The sequence below is a fragment of the Crassostrea angulata genome, chromosome 9 (genome assembly GCF_025612915.1).
Source record: "Crassostrea angulata isolate pt1a10 chromosome 9, ASM2561291v2, whole genome shotgun sequence".
Classification (NCBI taxonomy): domain Eukaryota; kingdom Metazoa; phylum Mollusca; class Bivalvia; order Ostreida; family Ostreidae; genus Magallana; species Magallana angulata.
In genome coordinates, this window is record NC_069119.1 from 19,999,357 (window position 1) to 20,025,842 (window position 26,486).

Here is a 26,486-nt window from a genome sequence, read left to right on the forward strand (position 1 = left end):
AAAATGCAACTCATATTTATTTGAATGTACATTTTATGTCGGATGTACCAATATTTCTAAACGAACTTTATTTAATATTATTTTTATTTTTTTTTTTTGGGGGGGGGGGTTCATGTTCTCATTAATGTACTAATTGTTTTGTTTTATTTGATTCACTTATTTAAAACACATGCAATAGACAAAATTCCACGTGATATTAAAACTAACATCACAGAATAATTATATCAAAAACACGTTATTGTAAAGGAATGAAATTACAGGTATATGTAACAATGTACAGGTAAAATTAAAGTGATGTTTCCCCTCTGTAAAATTGTATAACACATGATGCAGTACCTTCAGAACTCTAAATTGCCATGTATTGTATTGATGTAAGGATATTGCTGGCAAAGCTTTTCGCAAGGACAGGTAAGTTGAATCTAATTTATCTTCATACTTCCGTTGTGTTAACCATTAGGATATGATATTCGATATCAGCCTTTAAAATTTGCTTCACTCATCACATGAATCAACAAAGCTATGTTTTTGAATTTGATAAAAAGATTAGAAGAAAATCCCGGGATATTTGAAATATTAATTCCTAATTATAATTCTTTTTAGAAAGCATGCTTTTGTGTTTGAGCATTTTTAATCTGATCATGATTAATGTTCTCTATGATTTTAGCAACGTGAATACCTTTAAAAGGATCAGGCATTATTTGCCTTGGTAATTGTTTAGACTTAGGAAAACAAGCAATTTGAATAAATTTATCAATAACAACCTTTTTTGCAATGTAGAAAATTCATTTTTTTTATTGGAAAAAAGCAATCTAAAGGAAAAAAGAGAATACAATTGTGTACATTTTTGTGCATTTACCTCCTTTTACGTACAAACATAGTGTATGGAGTACTTTATTTATTTACTAGACTTTCACCCGTCCGTGCACGGGTTGACATTGCATGTGATATCGATACAGTTAAATCGTTTGTGTTGGTAGGGGTAAATTTTACCCGGATACTATTTTCAGAGATTCGTAAGGGTGTAAATCCGTGTATTCACTTTTACGGTTGATGAGACGAAATCAAGTTTCATAGTTCTCGAGGACTAAGTCTTGTTGAGGATTCCACAAAATATCTTAAAAGATACAATTAAACAGTGGAGTTCTTTCCGTTTTTGTGGTGGGAGATCATATCGCACAGAGAACATTAATAAATGTAAACAAAGCAATCGACTGTTGAAGTAGGTGAAAATACGATGTTGAAATTGTTGGAACATGTTGTTTTTACTGTCTTTGGGATTGCAATAACTATTGAGAACTTTGTAATTGTTTTGGCGGCAATTCAAAATAAAAGTCTACGGGAAAACACACACTACAATTTGGTTCTTTCGTTATCAGTATGTGACTTCGTGTTTGGACTCAACGTCATCATATATGGTACTGTGATTGTACTTGTAAATAATGACCCCAATAATAAAGACTTTCATATACTTTGCGCTATACATTATTGTGTTATTTCTTGGAACTACATGACGTCATTAGTCCAAACATTTTTCATCTGTTTTAATCGCTACCTTGTTGTTACGGAAAACAAGCTGGATCATCTTCTCTGGAATGGAAAAAGAAAGTACATTGTTTTCCTTGTAACAAGCATCATCATTTTAATTTTGAATTCATCTATCTTGGCATTTGTACTGCAGGGTTGTGATATTAATTCTATGATGGGCAACACCATGTATTCAGTCATGTTTGGTTCAATTCAAGCACTTACCACCATTCTGACGTTTCTTTTCTACTTTCTCACATTATGGAAAATATACAAGTTACATCAAAAGACAGACTGTAACTTGGAAAACATGGATGATAACAGGCGACGAAAAATCCGGTTGAAGAAACGAATGGTAAAATCTATGAAGACGGTGAGCCTAATCCTCACAACGTTTTTGATATCCACTATACCTGCCGTTGTGCTTGGTTTAAAAGGCGTATCGTCTCACCTTGACATAATATTGCTTCTCGGCTTTTCTACTCTGAACAGTGCCGTCAACCCAATAATATATTGTTCTCAAATTAAGATTCTACAGAAAGTTATAAAAACAATGTTACGAATTGGAACATGAAATTATGAATCTATACCTCGAAATGTGTTTAGATACATGTATTTTGACGTTAAAATGACTTGGACATCTTTTTCCTTAATTTCATGCTGGTTTTTAATATTTCATTATGTGTATATGTTATTATTTATTTACTTTGAAATAAATCCATTTCAAGATTTAATTTTAAGTTTGAACAATATTGAACAATCTACTGCATTGTTTACCGTACAAAATACTAGCATGCAATAAATCAAGTCTCAAAGAATCGAGATTATATGATAATAAGCATTGTCGTAAAAAAAAATAGAAAATGATAAAAGTAAACGGGGTTTATTATTTTTACAGCAATGCTAATTACACTCATACTCACATCTACCAACGAATTTGATTATTTGTATACCTGTTACAATTAAGTAATACTTCAAAATTGTGTTATTTGAGTTAAAAATCGTTCACCCTAAAACAATAAACACTTACAATGCTAAAACTCTCGTTACTAATATTAATTACATGCTTTGCAGTATAATAAGTGAAAGGATGGTTGAAATTTCAATTTCATGCTTAGTTTTTCGAATTTTTACATAATTTTAGCACTGACATAAAATCATTCATTTCTACGCATTATTCACTGTAATTTGTGCCTCCATATCAGTCCTCAGATTTTATTGTTGCGCTTATTGCTACATAAATACCTCTGTGTTCCAGACCTTAATCGTACTGAACATGTCGACTTGTAGGCAAGCGCCAAGGAGGATGTTTGCGCTGATCCAAAAATATTTTGGGGTAGAGGGGGTAGGGTTCCGAGTGATGATCATGTTTTCGGGGAGGGGGGGGGGTAAAGACTAGGCTACAATATAAGTCCTACATGTGGCTTTGGTATCTATGAAGTTTAGATTTTATAGGGGTAGCCCGGACTCCCTTGCTCCATCCTCCGATTCTCCTTGCTTCGCACATAGGGCGAAACAGCTTCTCTATTTATAGAGGTATATACCCCACTTAAAGACCGCCCTTCGTCTTAAGAAATTTGTACAAACATAAACTAAAGGTAATAACTTTCCTGACATGCAGGTTTCTTGAGAGACACCTGACATTAAATGTTGTGACTATTTTTACAAAATATGCATAAGTAACAAAAATTATTCATTATCTTAGAAATAGTAATTTTTAAATAAAATCAGATTTTATGTCACATGTTTTCTTGACGTATATTCAATATCTGTGAAACAAATTTCCCGAAAATAAGCTATAATCAGAATACATATAATTCAAAGTAATTGTGCAAATTTTAAACTTTTTAAACTCTTCTGCCTTATAAATGCATTTTCAGAAAATGACAATAATCAATTAATAGTTCATCTGCTTGTTTTAATATAGTTTCTATAAATTTCATCCATATCATAATACAAGATTCTATATTGTCTTTTCATTTTAGTTACTGTTAAACGATATACTTTTCAGATGTTATGAATCGGTTTTTCAGATGATTAAAATTATGATAGATTCCATTAAATTTAGAAATTTGCACGAATTCAAAGATAAAAGGAATTTAACTATTTCTTTTCTTCAGAAGTGATCAGCAAGTATTTGAACGTTTGAAATATTGGAGAATCAAAAAGAACATTTATTCTGATTTCAAATAACTTAATAACAATACAACAGTATTTCTCTCATCGGGTAAAATTTTATTTTAAAAAAAATGATGTTCATTCACTGATGGGGTTTTAGAAATCGATTAATTCCATAGATTAAAGAGATTACTATCTATTCAAAAGTCAAGCTTTTGTGTTTGATGTCTTGACTTTCCGTATGTAGATTAATATATAACAAATAAGAAATTCCCTACAATCTAAGATCTCGTTAGCGGATATGAAATCGATGCAGATTCACATAAGAGTTCTTAAAAAGTAATTTAACCTAAAGATTAAAGAGATGACTATCTTTTCAAAACTCAAACTTTGTGTTTGCTGTCTTGATTCTACGTTTGAAGATTAATACGCTAAAATAATTAGAAATGCCTTACAATCTTACATCTTGTGGACACATAGGAAATTGAATATTATGATCTATAAAAAAAATTCCATATATATTTATAAACAGAACAGTGAGAATTTCTCATAATACCCTTGATGCGTGATACATTTATGCAGCAAAAAGTGAGTTCGAATTCATCTTTTATAAAATCTTTTAACGAATCGTTTAATACGAGTATTTTGTTTTTCTGTTTGATTTTTAATTTAAATGATAACTGAATATTTGTTCTTTTTCAAACAGTTTGCAAAATTTGCTGGCGTTGCTTAACAGAGTAAACTGCAATTCATAACGTACTTACAGTTCTCCATCCCCCTTTTTTAAAGATACATGTAAAATGTTCCAGCTTTATAATTTATCAACGTAAACTTAATATACAAAAACCCTTTAGTTCTGAAAACGACAGTCGCTGATATTTAGAGTTGTGAACTCAGGGAAATGCTGGGAATAGAGCGTATAATTCTGACCATCATTGGAATTGTGGTTACTGTAGAGAACCTTATTGTTGTTATTGCAGCAATACGAAATAAAAGTCTCCGAGACAACACACATTACAATTTAGTTATATCGTTGTCCGTCTGTGACTTTGTGCTTGGACTGAACGTCCTAATGTTTGGAAATGTGATTATGCCAAATACGAACACAAATGATGAATGCATTCATTTATTGTGCACTATTATAAACATTTTGAGTTGTGCAACCTATCATATGTCATTGGTGCAGACTTTGTTCATCAGTTTGAATCGTTACCTAGTGATCACCGAAAGTAAGCTGAATCATATCCTCTGGGACGGGAACAGAAAGTACATTATGTTCTGTGTCACGTGGATGGTGACCATCGTTTTAAATGCGTCTACCTTGACTTTTCTAATGCAAGGATGTGCTATGAACTCTTTATTCAGCAATACTGCGTATGCAGTCGTGTTAAATTCAATCCAAACTCTGGTTGTCAGTCCAACATTCGTTTTGTATTTTCTCACTTTATGGAAGATATATAGATTACACAACAAGACATGCATCGATGATAACCCAGATCGAAATATTCGCACGAGAAAACGAATGATAAAGTCAATGAAAGTTGTGAGTCTCATTCTTATAACGTTCGTGATTTCAATCATACCTGCAGTTGTACTCGGAATCCAAGGAGTGACGTCTCGGTTTGATATGGTTATGCTAGTTTGCTTTTCTGCCTCGAACTCAGCTGTCAACCCAATTATATATTGTACACAGATTGAGGATCTCAACAAGGAAATAAAAGCAATGTTTAGAATTCACACATGAATCTTTTGGGGGGAAAGAACGACAAATGATTAACGTTGTTTTGTTAAGTTGTGATGCATAGTGGACGCATGTAACATAAAATTATGATGAAAGTTTATCGCCTGCCTTACCCAAAATATAGAAATTATCTTCCAAACGAAAAATTTTCTTGTATTTGATAATAAATGTTTTAAAACTGTGTTAGTGTTCGAAATATAAAAGAAAAAGCAAAGCAGAAAACAAAAACAAAACAACAGCTAAAAATAAGCACAATTTTGCTTTCTATAAAACATAGCACTACCGCTAACAATATTCTTGTGTATTTAACCAAATCACTAAGGAGGATCAAGACTAACTATTGAAAACGAGGCATAAAAAAACAAGATTCGTAAAGAAGAAAACATCAAAGTAAATAAAATGGAGGAATTTTAAATGAAAGATAACATGCATGGAGTATCAAATACTGAGAAAGAACTGGCCATTTTGTTATTTCAAATAGATGGACAGGACCGCCACCTTGAGAAAGTAAAATATTACGGTACACATAAAATGAAACCATGTATTAAAGAATGACTGGAAAATGTAAATGATCAATCAAACGATACAGCATTAATATACTCCCTTAAGAAATGATATGAAAATCAGGAAAAGATGAAAAGATAACTAAGTAAAATGAACAACCGTACCTTATCTGATTTAATCATTGTGTTAAACCTTTAATGAACAAATCGCTCAGCTCAAAGTAAGATAAAAAAGGCCATGAAGAAGAAAAAGGGCATTGAATATTCATGATGAAGAAAACACTTAGCAAAACTCTTTATATAAGTTACATTGAATATTATTCTGTATTGTGATTTACACAGTAAATTTTCCATCAATGTTTATATACTTTAACAGTCGATTATATTTATTTACTTTGTATTACATTGTTTCTGACCCTAGTTGAAGAAAGAAACACATTAACGGTGAAGTGAAGTTAGTCGTAGTCCTGTTTTGATATCAATTTTCAAACAGTTTAAAATATTTTTATTAAGATATTGAATGGTTTCTTTCAGTAAAAACTTCACAATTGTTTTCATTATCACACATAAAAGTTTATCAACTTACTTTTTTGCTGACAAATTTCTTTATTTAGTTTATATTATTTTATTAATGTTTTTAAACCCTTTAGTGTTTTGGTTTGAATAAAACACGGAAAACTGAGAGTATCTGCATTTTTTGTTGTAGGTAAGCCAACTTTTTAAAAAAAAAACTTGTCGTAAACATTCGGAAATTTATATGCACACTATCGACAATTGAATATTAAGATGAAATATTTAAAAAATGATTTAAAATATTAGTATTTTTTTTATATATCGTCACTGAGGTAAAGCGATATCTTATTGCTGCAAAAAAGAAAACACCTTCAGATTAAGATTTTTACTTATTAAAAAAAATAAGTAATGCCTCTTTTCATTCAAGCATTCAGAAATTCGTAATTTATTATTTATCTCATTAAAAAAATCGCTTATAGATTTAATAATAATCAATTTATCTGGAAAAAGATTTGTTTATTACTTAAGGTACTTGTAGTTCCAAACACCAATGAAATTAATTATTTGAAATATTTCCTCAAATACTCTATATATTTATAGTATGTAAAAGTTAATTTAATCAATTATCTTAAGAAATAACATAATTGAAGCTCATAAATTACTCAAGGCAGAATAAAATTGAGGTACAGCGTATTTTGATAATTTTAAAACTTACATTCGAATGGTGTTCATTCAATTTTTATACAGTTAGGTCATCTATTATCTAGAAATGTGTAACTTGTATTTTGTTCATGTTAAAGAATTTGAATTTTAACACAACCATCATTAGTGTGCAAACTTTAGGGCCATAAAATTTCAAGGTCATATCAAAAGGATAACGGTCAAATATGATCACGTCATTTTGGATTTTTATCAATTTTCACTTCCGTCAAAAATACTTAAACCTCAATTAATCTAAAACCCGCTGTCAAATTTTCATTATGTTAATATATATATTTTCATGACTTGATCATGACAATCATTCTACTAAAACTTTAAATTTTAACAGTTAAATTTGTTTTTAAGAGACCGTTAAGTGTTGCAAATTTTTGTCTTAGAGATGATTCACAAGTGCTAATTTTACCTCACATTACTTAACATATTACCATAAGTTACCAGTTAGAATTTATAATTTAAGTTACTGTAATTAACAAAAAGGTCTCCTTTATATATAGCAGTGCAAGCATTTGTAATATCTTTTAAAGTTTTAATAACACATCATCACTGAAAGGACTACCTCTGATAGAAACGACCTTTCGCTTTATTAAAATGACTTTATCCACGGCAACGCGTAACTTACTTCATCGAGTAGGAAAGTATGATCCGTGCATACCGAGTACGTATCCTGTATTGGCTTTTTTTTTGGTTGAATTGACATTTTTATACTTTTTTTCCCCAAACTGCAAAATTTGCTTATTTGACATATGTACAGTTTATTTATTATTATATCTTTTATAGTCAAATAAATTACTGCTAAGTTGAGTGACTTTTTCCAGGTGTGTTATTTCACCTTAAAGAGTAGGTTATTTGCATAGCAAATTCTAACGATGAGTATTTCATTTTACTCTCCACTGAAAAGAGATTCAATTGGTAGGTTTAAGACAATGTGAGCAAATATTGTCCCGTCATTTTTGAACGCCAATTTACATGGTAATAGATTTTATTCCAAATAACTAAATATCAAAATTTCAGAAAATTTAAACAATAGGAAAATTTAAGCTTATCTGTGTTGTACTACATTAAAGACTTGTTAAATATGAATATATCATTAAAACAAAATCGTAAAACCTTTGTGAAATCCCATGCATGAGAAAACTATTCTATTCTTTTTCCGTTCCTTTTCTCTTATGTTGAAAGTATTAGTTACGTTGTATACATATAGTTTTCTTCACGTACCAGCGTCTGAGAAAATACCTAAACAATCAAACAGATCTGTCCTTATCAAGTCCAATTTGGATCCAAATTTTTAGAATACAACTAATTACATTTGAAATATATTTTTTATATTTCAGATGTCCTAACATTTCTTTACGGACCTTTTTAGGGGATGGGAGACACGTTTTCATGAGTGTTACTATTTCGTTCCGTTTGAATTACTTCTTTAAAACGCAAGCTAGAGAAAATCCCGAATGTTTTTTAAAAATTTTCACAGAATTATTATATCAAAAGCACGTTGTTGCAAAAGATTGAAATTACAGGTGCATGAAAATTATGTATAGGTAAATTAAATTGGTGTTTTCCTTCTGTAAAAGTGTATAATACATCATACAACACCCGCAGAATTCTTCATCCCGATTAAATTGATGCAAGTGTATAGTCGGCAAAGCTTTTTACAAGAACGTGTAACTTTAATCGGATATATCTTCATACTTCCGCTGACTTTCACAATTAGGATATTTCAGTATTTGAAGAAATGTTCACATATAAACAATTAATGTTAATGCGAAGATTGGAAGAAAATCCCGGAATTTTGGAATTTTTATTTCCTTTTCAGAATCATCCTTTTGTGATTTAGCTTTTATAATTTTAACCTGATTAAAGTTTATCGATGTTTTAAGTAACTTGAAAACAACCAAAAGTATTTAGCATTATTTGCCATGGTTATGAGCTTGTTCAGATTCTTGAAATAAAAGATGATAACATTCAATCAAAATAAAATTATCGATGAAAACTTTTTTCTTATGGTAGAGAATTCAGTTATATTTTTGAAATTGAAAATAGTTTGCTAAAAGCATAGAGCAAAAAAACCTGTGTTCATATTTTGTGCATTAAATTACAGTTTTGCAGACAAAGTCCATGGAATACTTTAGTGTTTTATTTTGACAATGGACTGGAATCGTTTAAGTCGGTGGATGTTAATCTTCCCGGACTGGTGATATCATAGGTTTGGAGGGAAGTAATTTCGTTTTTCACTTTCAAGTTTAATGAGACGAAATCATTTCAAAAGTTTCATAGTTTGTTGAGAACTTAAAGTTCTGTTGAGGAATAAAACACCCGTATGTAGCCGCTGTGAGCATTTATGATTTCTGATTAGAATTATACAATGCAGTTCTCTCTGTACCTTTTGTGGTAAATTTTAATAACAACACAGATAAGAACATTGATAAATGTAAACAAAACAACAATCGACTGTTGAAGTAGCGAAAATACGATGTTGAAATTATTAGAACATATTGTTTTTACTGTCATTGGAATTGCAATAACCGTTGAGAACTTTGTAATTGTCTTGGCGGCAATTCGAAATAAAAGTCTACGGGAAAACACACACTACAATTTGGTTCTTTCGTTATCGGTCTGCGACTTCGTGTTTGGACTCAACGTCATCATATATGGTACTGTGATTGTACATGTAAACTAGATACGATCTCGTTACGAGTAACGAGTAGGTCTTCCGTTCAATTTTTAAACGATACGATTAAAATATAAATGAAATTTCAAATTTCCCCTCAACCATTCCCTTTCAGATAATGCATACGATTGTCAATATCCCTTGAAATGCTTAACAAAGACGTTTACTTTTTCACATACAGCACATTTAAGGTTCAAGATTTTAGTCCCTAAAATCCCTAATTACGTTATTAATTGGTTTAGAAATTAGTTTTATAAAGTGATATTGTTACGACAAACAAATTTGTTTCTATAATGCATTAAAAAATCTTGATGGTTTTTAAGATATGTGTAATAGACTTTACGAGTATCTTGGCCCCTAATTGAAGGGGCCAGTCCTATTTTCTTGAGTTCATTTGAAAGGTCTCACGAATACTAACATTTTTTGTTCTTACACTAATCTAGAATTGTTGTTCATTTTTTAGATACAAGTGATTGAATATTTTAGGGGCCAGCCCTCTAGATCCTTGATGGGGACAGACATTTGTGTTTTGATTAATGGAATCGATTAAAATCATCAATGCAAGCATTTTCTCTTCAACAATGCTTAACAAAATATGTGTATTTTTCTAGATAAATTGCGTCAAAGTTTTAGTACTTTGGCCCCTAAAAATCCCTAATTACGTAATAAATGGGCGTGGCCACGATCTTGCCTGATAGATACTGTTACGGTCAACAACTTTGCTTCTGTAATGCATTACAAAATCTTTATCGTTTTTAGGTTATTTGTAATAGAGTTTATGAGTGTCCTGGCCCCTCATTTAAGGGGCCAGCCCCTATTTCTTGATTTTGTTGAAAAGGACTTTTGATTATCTACCACTTTTGTTATATATGTTTTAACAAAATATCAACTCATAAAAAGATACAGATCAAAACGTATGAAAAATTTGATTCGAAATTCGTACCCAATTTTCGAGCCTAGGCGAGCTCATAGAAATGGCGCCACTAGCGCAAAACAACACAATAGTGCACAACTTCAAACTGTAGACTACTTATCCTGAAAATTTCATAGTCATATCTCTGATAGTTTCTGAGATCAACTCTGCACAAAATAGGTCGTAAAAATGTGCAAAATGGTCGATAAATCGGTACCGGAAGTGACGACAGGAAAAATCTCAAAAATGTATAAAGTTTATATCAAGTCTCATCCTCTGTGAAAAAATGGTTGAAATCGGTCGAATAGTTTTCGAGAAATCTCGTGCACAAAATTCGTGGAAAAAAATAATAATAATAACTAGATACGATCTCGTTACGAGTAACGAGTAGGTCTTCCGTTCAATTTTTTAAACGATTCGATTAAAATATCAATGAAATTTCAGAATTCTCCCTCAACCACCTCCTTTTAGCTAATGTATACGATTGTTAATATCCTTTAAAATGCTTAACAAAGAGTTTTGCTTTTTAACGTAAAGCACATTAAAGATTTAAGATTTTAGTCCCCTAAAATCTCTAATTACGTCATTAATGGGTTTGGAAATGAGTTTTACAAACAGATATTGCTGCTATCAACAACTTTGCTTCTATAATGCATTACAAAATCTTGATCATTTTTAAGGTATGAGTAATAGAGTTTAGGAGTCTATTGGCCCCTAATTTAAGGGACCAGCCCCTTTTTCTTGATTTTATACGAAAAGTCTCATGAATACTAACATTTTTTGTTCTTACATCCATCTAAAATTGTTGATCACTTTTGAGATAGAAATGATTGAATATTTTAGGGGCCAGCCCTCTAGATCCTTAATGGGGACAAAAATTCGTGTTTTCATAAGTGGAATCAATTTAAATCATTTATTTAAACATTTTCTCTTCTATGATGTATTACAAAATATGTATACTTCTCTAGTTATTTTTCGTCAATGTTTAAGTACTTTGGCCCCTAAAAATCCCCAATTACGTAATAGATGGGCGTGGCAATGATTTTTTCAAATAGATATTGGTACGACCAACAACTTTGCTTCTATAATGCATTACAAAATCTTGAACGTTTTAAAGTTATTTGTAATAGAGTTTACGAATGCCTTAGCCCCTAAAAAAAGGGGCCAGCCCCTTTTTTTGATTTCTTTGAAAAGGTCTTAAGAATACAAACATTTTTTGTCCTTGCACCCATGTAAAATTGTTGATCATTTTTGAGATACAAATGATTGAATATTTCAGGGGCCAGCCCTCTAGATCCTTAATGGGGACAGAAATTCGTGTTTTGATAAGTGGAATCAATTTAAATCATTTATTCAAACATTTTCTCTTCTATGATGTCTAACAAAATATGTTTACTTCTCTAGTTATTTTTCGTCAAAGTTTAAGTACTTTGGCCCCTAAAAATCCCTAATTACGTAATATATAGGCGTGGCAATGAATTTTTCAAATAGATATTGGTACGATCAACAACTTTGCTTCTATAATGCATTACAAAATCTTAATCGTTTTTAAGTTATTTGTAATAGAGTTTACGAGTGCCTTGGCCCCTAAATAAAGGGGCCAGCCCCTTTTTCTTGATTTTGTTGGAAAGGACTTTTGTTTCTCTACCACTTTTGTTATATATATCTAAACAAAATATCAACTGATAAAAAGATACAGATCAAAACGTTTGAAAATTTTGAATGAAAATTCGTACTCAATTTTCGTGCCCAGGCGAGCTCCAAGAAATGGCGCCACTGGAGTAAAATAAAATAATAGTGCACAACTTCAGACTATGGACTACCTATCCTGAAAATTTTATAGTCATATCTCTGATAGTTTCTGAGATCAGCTCTGCACAAAATAGGTCGTAAAAAAACTACAAAATGGCCGATAAATCGGTACCGGAAGTGAAGACAACAAAAATTCCAAAAACATATAAAATTCGGATCATGACTCATCATCTGTGAAAAAATCTTTAAAATCGGCCGAATAGTTTTCGAGAAATCGCGTGCACAAAATTTGGAAAAAATAATAATAATAATAAGAAACAGTACGAAAACTATAAGGTCTTCCGTTGGAAACGGAAGACCTTAATAAGAAATCGTACGAAAACTATAAGGTCTTCCGTTGGAAACGGAAGACCTTAATAATGACTCCAGTGATAAAGACTTTTATATACTTTGCGCTATACATTATTGTGTTATTTCCTGGAACTATATGACGTCATTAGTCCAAACATTTTTCATCTGTTTTAATCGCTACCTTGTTGTTACTGAAAACAAGTTGGATCATCTTCTCTGGAATGGAAAAAGAAAGTACATTCTTTTCCTTGTAACAAGCATAATCATTTTAATTTTGAATTCATCCATTTTGTCATCTGTAGTTCAAGGTTGTGATATCAACTCAGTGATGGGCAATACCATGTATGCGATATTTTTTAGTTTGGTCCAAGCCCTTATCGCCATTTTAACGTTTCTCTTCTATTTTGTCACATTATGGAAAATATACAAGTTACATCGAAAGACAGACTGCAACTTCGAAAACATGGATGATAACAGGCAACGAGAAATCCGGATGAAGAAACGAATGGTTAAATCTATGAAGACGGTGAGCCTAATCCTCACAACGTTTTTGATATCCACTATACCTGCCGTTGTGCTTGGTTTAAAAGGCGTTTCGTCTCACCTGGACATAATATTGCTTCTCGGCTTTTCTAATTTGAACTGTGCTGTCAACCCAATAATATATTGTTCTCAAATTGAGGTTCTACGCAAAGAAATAGCAGCAATGTTCAGGATTTGAACATGAAAAAATTAAGATTTTAAAATATTTCAACATTCGTCGACTTATCAATGTTACGTAATTTTTAATGAGTTTATTTGGTGTTGTGACAAACCTTTCTATGATTTATAAGCTGGTTGTTTTTCGAACAATCTTGAATGGTCTAATGGTCTGTGACATTCATTGGTTTTACTCACATGATGCAAATCTGCAATAAATCTTGTCTTTTTAAAAATTAATTTCCATCTTCCTATTTTTACATAGGTACAATTCAGCTCTATCTGTAGAAAGGGATTCTTCAACGCTTGCAACCTTTATGCCTCATAAACCAGAAACTTATTTAACTATTTACAAATTAGATTTAACTGCTGCAATACTGCGTTTAAATTTATTGAGTTTAATATCTTCCACACATAGTAGGATATTGAGTTTTGTAGAGAAAAGTAACATATAACTTTTAAATTTTACTATACACAATCAATTTTTGTTAAGTGTTTTCAAAATATTAAATTTCATCTGATTGTCTTTCAATTAACTATTTAGGTGGCAGCTATCTGCACACGAGACAAAAATACTGAATATAAAGCACACGGCTCCAAAAACAACGCATACTAAGAGCTAAAATACCTGCAACCGATCCTTATCACATAATTGTCGGTATGACAGGTGTAAAGATGACTGAATTACGTTATAAACTTTTAATTTAATCTTAATGTATAATTCATTTGAATTTTTACATTAGATTTCATAAATGTTAGACATCAAATATCATTAGGTTTCCCCGTTAAGGCATTAGGCTTTCTAGTTGGGTCACCTGTTAGGACATTAGGCTCCTGTGTTAGGACCTGATGCATTACCGATAGGTGTCAAGACACTTTATGCATATATATTGCATCCAGTATTAGGTAACGTATGCTCCATAATAATGAGGCCTTTATAGAAACGATAACAATTCTATTTCTTTAAAACAAACTAATAATAGACTTACATTTTAACAAAAACACGAGGCAATTATTTATTCCAGTGTGGTCTTTTAATATTTCGACAATGAACATTCTATAATGATTTCACAGTAAATTTAAACCAGTGTTTAAATTCGTGTGCATCTGTTTAGTTGACAGTAGAGTGATACAGGTCAACTACTTGTTAAACATAATTTGCGTCATAAGAATACATTGTCCTTTATGTATGGACGCAAGCTGAATGTAAATAAAAGGGGAAAACATTAGTTTAACCAGTTCAGAGAACTTGTGAGAATTATACCTGTACATAAATAGATCGCATTACAGCTAGTTGAATCATTTCAACAGGAAAGTTGAAAAACAACATGACCCCTTTCACTGGAATTCTTCTTTGCTTGACCATTTTCTCCGGTATGTTTATTTTTCAGTTTATTTTTTGCGTGTAAATCATGTACATGCATATTTTTTAAAATAATAATTTAAGCATTATGATAGGCCGTTTCATTGAAATTCACGGATGTAAACAGTCATAACTCATAGCACTGAATATGAATGTATTAAATTCAAAAGACGTACCTTTTATTTGTAATTAGTAAACTATATTGGACTTTATCAAAAGTACCAGTGTGTACAAAAGCTTATGAAACGTGTCATATGTATAAAATTTCTGTATTCTGCTAATATTTTCTGTAATTCAGTTAAGATGGTATGGGACATCTGTTGATATTAATGTAGATTAAAGTACATTATACATGTAATTAGATTAATTTCATCGGTCTACAATTTTTTTTTTCAATATTTGACTAAAAATAATGTAAAATCCCCAGCGGGATACGAACTCTTGACTTACAGATTAGTATAGTACACACTATAACGCTCTGCACTACGCAATATTTGGAAAGAATCTGCTTATATAATTACACTCCATTTTATTGTTTATTTCGATAAACAATACGTCACAGCATGGAGGTGTCCTATACACTGTACCACCTGAAAGTACATGTCGAGCAAACGTCTTTTTTTTATTCATCTGATTTAACCTCATTTTAAAATTTTAAAATAAAATCATAAATTTTATCAGTTAAGGTATGTGTATGAGGTTTTTTTCTATGAATATCTTAAATTGTAAATATATTTATCCCCGTTTTATCTTATAGCTATAGAAATAAGTGTCCTAAGTTTCATGAATAAGATTTTTATATTTTATTTAACAAAATGTCCACTCTCTATCAGAAGTAGTGACATACATCTATATTTCTATCAAACCTACATGGGGTTTTATTTTTCTCTGACACATAGTTGTGGAGCTTGGTCACTGTAACGGTTACAGACGCTACCGTCCCCGCGAATGTCTTCCTCCCCCGTGCGCCCGACCCCCGGAGAATTGTCGCCAGGAGTTCATTTATGAGTACATAAATGGTGAGCGGTGCCCCGTGGCCTGTAGACTAGTATGTGAGTGTCCAACACCGACCCCGGAGTCTCTGATGTTCTGTAAGAACACAGACCCTCTCTGCTTCGCAACAAAAGACTTTATCACCCTGGCAGACGGAAAAAGGTGTTTTAATGGATGTCTGCTAGCTTGTCAATCACCTGCAGCATGAAAACAAAAGTCTATGTGTCAACAATAAACAGTTTGTTATAACAGTTATTAATGTTCTTGTGTGTAAAAAGGTCAAGGATTCTTTTCAGTTTCATTAAAACAATTAGAAGAAAAACAAACTTTGATCAAATGTATATCTGGAAATGTGAATAAACACATTTGATGAATAAAAATGAAAAGGGTTTTAAGGTAAATATAATACATGGAAAATTTAATACGTTGCTCAAATAAAACGTGTCCCCTTGACATTGTCACCAGCAAATCGTTCTAAGTGTTAAAAGGTTTTATTATGACATTATAGATAATATTCAAATTGATAAAACCATTCAAACTATGCAATAGCTCCATATAAACAGGTTTCGAATTAAATATGGCTGTAGCTGAATAATCTTCCTTGTTGGTAGGTGTTACATTGTTGTTAATGAGTATAGTTACTGAAATCGATCGTTAGGTATAGTTAGAACCTCAAAACAACAGTACATGTAATAATCCAATACTTCCCGCCCTTTCTATGTCTCATTCGGGAAGACAAGGGATATTCCCCGACATTTACAAGGTTTCCTGATTTGAAGTGAGGTTTTCCGAGGTTATTTGAGCAAGAAGTAATGCAATATCTTTTAAAAATCCTTTTATATCTTAATAGCAGTAAGTCTGATGTGTAAAACAAGTATTTAATGATTTATTCTCAAGATTTGTCTGTATTAAATATTTAAGATATTTTAATCTATAATGTTTAATTGTAGATCTACTGACAAATTACAAACATTAAGGAGGAAGGGTGATCAACAGTTTAGCGATAAAATACCTTAAGTCTATAAAATACGTTTTTAAGCTGGAAACTATCGTTTAGAGAAAAATGTTATTATTAGGTTAAAATTTGAATATTTTTCTTTATCTTCATCTTTATCTTCATCTTCTTAGGCAATCTGTTTTTGAAACGATGAAACGAAGTTCTTAATCGTTATTCGCAATTTAAAAGAATACAGCATTCTAGAACGAAGTTCGCAATTCAAAATTTATTATTCCAATTTGGGGCCTGAAATTTACGGGGATATACACTAGTGGTAAGCTGCTACCACTGTCAAAAAAATATATAATGTAGTTATCATTAGTTTAAGACATTTGGTGCCCCAAAGAAAATTCAATATTCATTAAAACAAAAACATCAGGATCGGAAACATCGAGGGCCCCTACAATTGAAAATGAAACTTTCAGTGTCATATCTTTATGCTGAACTACATGTACTTCCTCTGTGAAAATGGTGATGTAGTGATCTCTAGTTAGTTTTTTGGGGGGGTTTTTTTTGGAGATTCGGGGCCCAAAAAAGGTACACTATTTACTAACATGAGAGTTTAATCATCGGGGTTTGAAACATTGAGGGCCCCTACCCTGGGACAGAAATTTTGCCGGGTCATCTACCATTTGTAAGCACTAACACTGTGAAAAAATGATGTTTCCAAGCTAGATTTGTAAAATCCGACTCTGAAGAATTCAGCCTTCAGGATTGAGGCCCTTGATGTTTTCGAGCCCGGTTTTTTAAAACCCATTTCAACAAAAGATGTATTTTCTTAAGGGCCTAATTTCATTAACTAGAGATGACCGCATATAACCATCAGTAAATAACCCTAAAAACGATTGTCCTCTTCTGAGTAGATCAAAATAGTATAAAAATGGCCATCCAGCTATCTTAATGGTTGAACAAGTGGTTATCAACTTAAATTAGCCACGACCAAACTAAATTCTCACCACAATTCATTGTTTTAATCCACGAGGGATATCTTAATACTTAAGCGATGCCGTGTGCGCAATTAGAAATATTAAAGCAAACGTTAAAATGGATGAACGCTGAATTTTTCCCCTTTGCCATTTTGGTTGACCCCGCAAAGGTAAACAACTAAACCCATTATTTTTTGCAAAACGTGGATTGGTCTATACTTTACACTATATTACACTAAACGACATTGGAGCTGAGCAAAACCTGTCAACATACATAACAATACACTTAACGACGTCGGAACAAAACAGAAAGCGTTTCCTTTTAACATAGTTAGCAAAGATATATATTATGGACCAATCAAAACACTGGATATTTGTTGTTTTTTTCTTCTTAAATCAACTGCAAAATAATATTACTTTTTAACACGAATCAACAAGGAAAACCTGATGAAGCATTAATAATATGAAAAAAATAGTTTTACACATTTTAACGACCCGGTTCTTTTTTTTTTTTGTAAGAACAGTACTAGTACACTTAATTTGTACAACAATATATACCAGAACAGAACAAAACCAGCTATGCATTTCAAATGATGGTTATCACGTTTTAATTCCATGTGTCCATTCTATATAAACACTCTGAACAATTTTTACAGACCTTGGCTCCTTTGATTAATCGAAGGAGACAATTTTAAAATTTGTATGATAAATAACTTAAAGGCATGAAAACCAAGATATCCGAAGTATTTATTGTATGAGAACCGCGTATATAGTTTTAACCACAAATAATCTATTATTTAAAGATACAAATATTCTTGTTAAAATACGTCCACACCAGGAAGAGAAAAGGATGTTCATATTAAAATGTACATGTGTTTGTGTACCCAATATAAAGCTAGAGTAGGACAAAGTCGGGAAATTTCCGGATAAACTGAAATTGCTCACCCTCCCCAGGAAACAAACACTAGAGTACATGACAGTATTAATATATCGGTCAGTTTCAGTAAGTGGCTAGATTTATTATTAATAATTTATAATAAGCATTGAATATTAAATTAATAATCATGAATATATTTCTATTTTCATGTGATAAATAACCAATTACGCATACATCAATTACAAAAGAGTATTTAATTAAAAGGTTTGTTAAAAACATTTAAAGTGAGAAACACACAATTAACATAGCCGAGTAAATAAAAAAACACAACCATGAAACAATCTAATTTAAGCAGTTAATTATGCAATTTCAAGAATCGACTCCTATAATGAATTTAACGGATTGTCATCCTTTTTTCTCTCTCTCCGATGTAAGACTCATTATTATTACGAAAGGACAGAAAACACGTAAAATTTAAGATGTCATTAAGAGGAGGGATGGTAGTGGCCATTTTTATTGTATATGAATCCCCTTCTGAAGAAGAGTTCTGTACAAAAATATAGGAAAATGCTAAAATTTTAAAGCCAAAATATTTCATAGATTTTTTTTCTTTTCGAGTGTTACTTTATGTCCTTAAATATCATATGTCAAAGTATAAAGCAAACCTGACGGTTAATTTGTTGGCGACCAAGCCTCACAAAACCCATTGACTATCGTAAACTAAAATACAAGCAAAGAGAATCAATTTCTCCGAGTCTTAGACTACAAAAAGGCAGGTCCAGGGCCATAAAACTAAATGGGGCTAATTTTTGATCGAATACATACTTTTACACAAGAAATATATTGTGGAAAGGTGAGATTGAGATCAAAAGTGAGCTCGTCTAAGTAGTATGGTTCCGGAGGCAAAGCTATAAAAAGAACTACAAGTGCAAAGTTTGTAAATTTTGTTAATTTTATGGAAAAAAAGTAACTATTATCAAAACTAATTTTAAACACTTACATTTTGATAGAACATATATTACGCTGTTAGAATAATTAATGCATATAATGTTCATCTGGAATTTTCTCATAATGAATAAAAAAAAATCTGTACAAATCATTAAGTGTATTACCTGGTACAAAGTGGGTCAAAAATTCATTTATAATTCTACGTAGTTGAGTACCAAATTATATAATGATTCAAGTACACTCAAAATTATCCCCTTGATACCAAAGATGACACTTGTCTCTTGATTATGAAATAAGTGGATTTAGAAGATCAAAGAGACAATGTCCCAGTTTATTTCATTTCTAATAACCAAGACCTTTCTCGGAGGTAGCTAGTGTGATATTAATTTACCCCAAAAATTTTCCTCAAATAAAAAAAAACTTTCATTTTTTTATAATTACAAAAAAGTAAACTTGAGTGCAAAAAAAATCAGCCTGCATTCATTATTTAACAAGAGTATCATTTCTAAACTACTTTTGTACGTTACAGAGACTTAATCAGTAAGGGTTGTTTATCTTGTCATCACCTATTGTACATATTAAATCAAAAATTGATTCATAATTTTAATTCGTTTGAACGATTTCTATTCCAAGCGTTTTATCACACATATTTTGTTTCGCGTTTTTATAAAACATGTTTAAAATTAACATAATTATTTATTTCCTCGCAATTCAGCGTTTTGTAATTTCATAGACATGTGCAGCTTGTAGCGTTATTGTATTTTTAATTGTTGTTTTATCAGCGCCAACCCTCCATCAGCTTAAATGTTATCATAAAAACATTTTGTTATCAAATGACACACACACATACACACACTTTTTGTTATTGATAAAAATTAGAAACTTTATGTTAATTATTTGTTGTTTTTTCTTGTTTTTTTCTTGTTTGTTTATTTGTTTTGTATTCTTCTTTTGAATTACTTGCTTGCACTGATGATATATCTATAATTTAAGGGGTTAAGTCTCCAAAATGTAACAAGCAAATTTTTTTTCATGTACACACTGTATCACCCATCATATAGACAAGTTATAGAGACTGGATGTTGAACAAATTACAAATCGGATCTACCTTACAAATCAAGCTATGATTTTATCAACAGACTTAATCATGAAGTAAAAAAAAATTGGTTTAAATTTCAATATTTTCCTACACATCTTAAAGGACATATCGCATGTTTTTCAATTTTCGGAATTTTTTAAATAAAATCATTCTATACTCATTATAAATCAAGTTTATTAACGTTTTCATAAAATATTCTGCCTAATTCATGAGTTTGAAAGCGATGAAATTCAAATGTCGCGATATGCATATTTTCTCTCTCGATCTACCCGCCATGATGTGTGACGCCATATGCGACCTCGAGCGAGAAGGTGCTGTTAGCCATCTTAGTAATTGGATTAGATTTAAACGACAATTAAACTAATTATCACCTATTAAAATTGTCGATAACGGGACATGATGGTGTTCTGTGCCTCCTGCGGGTGATTTAGCCACCGAAAATGGGGATTTGAACTGTTGTTTGTTTAAGTTTCCCTTACGAAAGTATGCGGAAATCCTTTGACAAATAGGGGTCTATCTGTCGACGAGAGGATTTATAAATAAACATTCAATTCATATATTATTAATTATATGGTACATTTTTGTAATTATAGTTTCATAAATAAATCTTATTCATTTCTCAAAAAAGAAAAAAAGAAAAGTTTATGCAAAGGGGCCTGTGTACAAAACGCAAGTTCATCGGAGAAAAATAACGAGAGGGGACGCCATTTTGGATACCGCCTCGCTTCATTAGCTGTTTTCTTTTTCTTATTGTTAAACTATACGTTCAAATATGCATTGGTTTTGTATACATGATTTCTTCATTCATACATGTAGCTCACCTCTGCAGAAATCATAATTTTAGTACGGGAGGTGAGATTTCTATGAGTTTTATTTTTTGTGGGAGAAGTCATGGATCGAGTTGTCGATATTGATTGTTTAAGAAAGAAATAGACAAAGTTTGTTGATATACATTTATACGTACATGGATAAAAAAAATACGGAGATGGGATCTTACAGAAATAAACAATAATTAAGGAAAACGTTCTTGCTTACTTTTATAATCCAGTGTAATATAGAGTAAACAACCTTAGAAAGTCGTGATCACTTACTGCCGAAGAAACAAACTTCTTGTGCACCACAGTTTTACAATAATGAACATTCTGAGTCGTTAGGAACGCCAAAAACCAAGACTGTTGTAGATTTTAATAAATAAACACCTTTATCAGATTTATTTGAGCTACAATCCTTACTAAGTTGTGTTTACAATGTTTACACGTAGATAAATTTGATCGTTATTGCCGACTTCATCGTCGCTTCTTCGGCTATATCATCGTATTTTATCAGTACTGGTGGCTCAAACATGTACGACTGAATAATAAGATTCTTTTAATTTAGTCAGCATGTAAAAAAAAATAACTTACATGGTGAATGAATGTCAAAATTTAAAGAAGATAATGCTAATCCTACAATTTGTTTACAATCAGCTGTTCGAAGAAGGTCGCATGTGACGTCACTGTACCACGTGACACGCTATCTAATTAACGAGTTTTTAAACGATCGGGGCTATAATTTAAATTGATATTATGGCTAATTACCGCTTTTATACCGTCAACAAACTATTAGATACACAAGGAAGCCAAAAAATGTAAAATGTCGTATACTTTAGAAACATGCGATATGTCCTTTAAAGGATAAATATAGACAAAAAATCGCCACAAATGAAACATCTTAAAGTGTTCTGCGTTGGGCATTGCTTGGATAATACGGTCATGTGACACGTATAAGCCAATGAAAGCACGATATTTCAATTAAATACGAAAAATACAATAAATGATAATGATGCATTATTAGATCAAGGAAGTTCAATCATGAAAATAAACAAACGCAGTTCACTTTGTCATATCATATTTATTGCGACACATTTATCACAATGGACAATCAATTATAGAATAAGATAATATATAGGACACATATGGATAGTTATGCTGTAAAATTCGAAAATAAAGCTTTAATGACGCTTCGAGATTTCAAAAGATGTTTTATATTGATGCTATAGGAAATTTATGTTTAAACAAAACATCATTCTTCGTCTAACAAGAGGTACTTAAAATCTTAATTGTAAAAATTTAATTGTAAAATCTTAGATTCCACATAGTTTCTTCTTTAGGACAATGCGGAATTCTCGGTCAAAATATCCATAGATCATTGGATTTATAACCCCATTTAATATATATAGATTCTCGAAAAAACCCTTTAGAACAATTTGTGTATCTGAAAAATTGGCTGCAAAGTTTTTGTCCATTGCTTCCATGGACTCTATAGCAAGCCGTGGCGAGATGGTAATTAACAGAATAAGAGTAATCACAAAGAACATAATCGAAAACCGATGTGAAGCAATGGTTTTTCTGCTCCTGCTATTTGTGGATGCATCGGAGTCCCTCTGCTCTCTATTTCCAGACACATTTTCGGAACTCTTTGGACTCGACTGTTGAGCCCCCGCGTTGCTATTAGTGTTGGAATATTCACGCAATATTCGACCAGTTTTATTATGAGTTTGGGATAGCTTTCTGTTTCGAATATAAATGGCTCTGACCACAAAGAAGTACAGTACGATTAAAGAGATATAGCATACTCCACCCACTAGTCTCAATATTATATCGTACACTAGTAAACTGGTAGTATTGGAGTATTCGTCAAGAATACCACATACTGTTCCAGTGAATCTTACGTCCCGCGTCTTGACTTCGGTGATTCCGGTGAAAATAAACTTCGGAGACGAAACAGACAATGCAAACAAAAGCGCCACAGAAACGATGATATTTTTTGTTCTCTTCGAGGACGGATGGTGTAATGGCCGACAGACAAGCATAAACCTTTGCAAAGCAATGACTACCAGTAGCAATCCCGAGCTGATTACTAAAGCGTTACCTAGGAAACGTATCCATTTACATCCAAAGTTATCGTTGTATGTTAAAGGTTGCATATCAAACATAATTTCCCATGAACTGTTCATCAGACAGGACAAGAGATCAACGAGAGCAAGAAATGGAATGTAGTGTCGGTTGTGTCGCCGCTTAACACACAGACAGTAGACTAGCAACACACACGAATTCCCACTGACTCCGAAAAGAAAATAGAATACGCTGATAAATATGTTCGGTATGTTTATCCTGATGTATTCCTCGTTTAAACGAAGGAAGTCGTGTTCGTCCGAAACGTTCATGATATCCCTTTCTGATAGTCCGGAAGTGTAGTTTTGAAGTTTTGCAGCTAGGGAACAACCTGTGTAGTTTCCGTAGTTCAGCGACTTTCCTTTATCTTATGGCATAGCAATAGAAAAAAGATACAAAACTTGTGATGTTTATGGTTTACCAATTGAAATAGAATCTCTTCTTACAACTCAAGTCCATAAAAAGATCATCAATGGTTATGAAGAAATTCCTTTGTTACGGTAATTAGTAATTCGCTTAGAATCAATGTCCTTCAACTCGCCCGAATCAAGTTATATTTCGCAAATTGTATGGTCTCTTTTACGCAAGAGTCTCTGTGCGTTTCGTTTTCTTCATCGTATTCGCCAATAAATACGACGGATGTACGGATATTTTAAAACCTCCTTTTAGGAGTTATATTTCCGCTGTGGACAAGATATCAATTGTTTGATATCCGTTCAATGTCAAAAGGAAGGAAAGAGAGTTCGTTGATTTACTGTCTACTTGATTAATTACATGTACACTGCCATCTTTGCGAGCATAAAGTTTACCTTAGGTTTATGGTCCATTTTGCCTGCTAAAATCTAATTCTTTGCAACAACGCATACTTTGGAATCATCATTTTCGCGGAGAACCAATGTTCGTGGCTTTTGATGATAACCCTTGCCCACGAATTAAAGTGCACACGAACATATATACAAGCATCTGATTAGTATATAAATATAAATAAGAACTTACTCAACCGAAATTACGTCTCTATGAAACATGAACATTTTTGCTACCCACAAACATTGACCTCCAGGGATAAATATGATTCCGGAGTAGCTAAAATACTTTTCAACCTAATGAATGGGCCTTAGTAGCTGGCAATGAAAACAAAAACATTACTTTGTGACTATCATAACGCGGAAAAAAACCCTCCAGAACACATCATCAGAAAATTAAGGAAAATAAGATACATTTTGCCGTTTATGCCAATGCATTTTTAAGTAAGTTTATAAAGCATTTGACAAAAGGAGGTTATATTCAATTTACTAAAACATGTAGATCAGGTAAGACAAAAAAAATTCCAATACGGGTTCCATTACAGTGTCTGTCGGGTGTAGCCTGCATTTCATCGCCATCTCATTTTTCTAAATTCAAGCTCAGTGAGGTGTTGAGTTGTTTTCCTCCAAAAGTCTTCGTTTCGGTTTTTACTCGGCCATTTGCTGTATACAGCTGATGATGAAATCATCTTCTAATGGAGATTGAATTAACAGTCAAAAAATGGCCACAGCCCTCGAGCCCTCGTAATTGATGTACTGGCTTTTCCTATTCTTACTTTGATGTGCATGTCATATCCTCTGATTTTGGTTACCTTACTGTCTAATTATGAAAATGATAATACTTCCTCTATTTCTTGAACTTTCAGTTTGCTGCATGTCCCTAATGTATAACTGTGAAGTGGTAAACGTTGTTGTTATCATGAATAAACATTGCGTTATTAGAGTAAAAGGTTTAAAAGAGTTGTTGCCCTTTGTTATTTACAACTGCGTGCTTCTTTGATGCAAATAAATGTGCATAAAATTATAAAAATATTTTTTTAATGGTGAAGGTGGAAATATGCCAAAGAACCTTTAGATTTTTCGAGTGCCATAGAAGTACTTGTATAGAGTGTTTCTTCTCAGATAGAGAACATGTTCAATTGATATAAAGTAAATCCAATATTATCGAAGCTTTCAGGTCAACCGACTTTATAACAGAATAATAATCATTTTCGTCAGCAACTCTACCTAATTTTTTTTTTTAGATCACTTTGACATTTCAATTTCATTCAATTTTTAGATATATATTAATGACCTTTTAAAAGATATATAATAATTTTATACAGCTTTCTAAATCATCATCATAGTTTTGACAACTGCATGAAGAGACAAAACTTGGTTTAAAGAAATATAGTGCCTGTTTAAGCCGTCCTTTACACTTGTACTAGATAGAGAAAAATATACCGACGGCACTTGATCTTATTTCTCAAAGGAACCCATTAAAACCAAGAAATCTTGTGTATGCTCTTGTCGTCACTTAATACAGTAAGTGATTTAACTCTTTCAAACATAACTTCATATGATCAGGGCTACTTAAAGGACAGTAAAGTGTGTTCACCATTGCTACAATATATTGGGGTATCCAAGTTGCGCATGCAAGAAAAAGGATTTAGAAAACGATACACTCGCTTCTCACCCTGCAATGAAAGTTTGATTTTTGTTATCAGCAGTAGTTAAATGAGAAAGGTAGGATGGTCGCCAGCTAAGACTCATGGGTTTTCTCAAAGAACCTTGGCTTTCTCTCACATCCTCTCTCCCGCCCTTTTACGCTACTATCAATGCCATCGAAAAATATTTACATAATTTGAAGAATGTTTAGTCAATCTATTTAAAATAAAATTCAGTTGTGAAAGTGTATTTCATACAGAATTTTTTCCCACAAATCTGATGTGCAAAACAGACTCGAAGGCTTGATTGAAGTATGCATAAGCACAAAAATCATAATTATATGAATTTTATTAATATATTCAAGTAAAATACTGAACATAATATCTTATGTGTAATGC